The sequence below is a fragment of the Berghia stephanieae genome, chromosome 4 (genome assembly GCF_034508935.2).
Source record: "Berghia stephanieae isolate SIO BIC M18660-M18661 chromosome 4, UCSD_Bste_1.3, whole genome shotgun sequence".
Lineage (NCBI taxonomy): Eukaryota > Metazoa > Mollusca > Gastropoda > Nudibranchia > Aeolidiidae > Berghia > Berghia stephanieae.
In genome coordinates this window covers 71,563,995-71,565,085 of record NC_088363.1, presented here as the reverse complement: position 1 = coordinate 71,565,085, position 1,091 = coordinate 71,563,995, and the positions used below count along the sequence as shown (strand labels likewise).

Genomic DNA, 1,091 nt, shown 5'->3' with positions numbered 1-1,091 from the left:
ATTTGATTTATTCTCCGAATAGAATTTGACTTTAAGGTTCACATTTGTGGCTATAATTTAATTTCCAGGAAATGGTTGATTCCGACATAAACCGATTTGAGACTTAGATGTCACAAATGTCCTTAAATATCTTGAACCTTCACCATTAAGTCTTTCACAACTGGCCTCGTGGCCTAATGGAAAGGCGTCTGACTTCGAATAAGAAGAATACGAGTTCGAGTCTTTTCGTTGTCAACATACCTTGTCCTCATATTCAAGTTTTTACTGTAATGGACACAACATAACTAGGGGACACAATCAGTGATAAACACATTCTCCTTACAGGATTTACAGTTCAGCCTTTTCTGCTAAAGAAATTTTAAAAGGAAAAAAAATAATAACAAAAAAAAAAAACGACCCCGACGAGATTCGAACTCGCAATCTTCTGATCCGAAGTCAGACGCCTTATCCATTAGGCCACGAGGCCAGTTGTGAAAATTTGGGGAACGAGCCGTTTTATAAAATTAGGAACAAACTGAAATGATATTTTTCGAGTTGACTTTGACATTATATATCATCATGATAATAATATTCATTTTCGAACATCAAATATGAATTATGGCAAGTTAAGTGCGTGGTTTTCTCTATATTTCACTGTAACCCAATAAGGGCAATCAATTTCTGACACAAGACATTTCCCTTCATTACTAAAGTATTATCTCAAAAGTGTACCTACTAAGTCAGGGTAATCTGATGACCAATTACAATCTTAATTCAAAAAGATGCCTCCAATGAGGAGAGAGAGATAGAGAGAGATAGATAGATAGATAGATAGATAGATAGAGAGAGAGAGAGAGAGAGAGAGAGAGAGAAAGAGAGAGAGGGAGAGAGAGTTGTGTCTCTGTAAATAAATAATAACACTAAAATTTCTTAATTCCTATAACCTTGACTTCAAACAAAATTCTGTCATCATATTAGATTGACAGAATGGACCATATTATCAAACAAAAAAAACAGGTGACTCCCATTTCCAAAGTGTATTATTGAAGGAATGGATAAGAGCTGAAAAGTGAGTTTAGAATTAATATAACGAGAAATATGCCTATGGAGTT

At 34.6% G+C, this 1,091-nt stretch overlaps 1 non-coding gene across 1 annotated transcript; it reads right to left on the bottom strand.

Moving 5' to 3' along the window:
* Nucleotides 1-393: 393 nt before the first annotated feature.
* On the bottom strand, nucleotides 394-466 carry Trnar-ucg (transfer RNA arginine (anticodon UCG)). The gene has a single exon. It is a non-coding gene; the product is annotated as a tRNA-Arg (tRNA).
* Nucleotides 467-1,091: the final 625 nt, after the last annotated feature.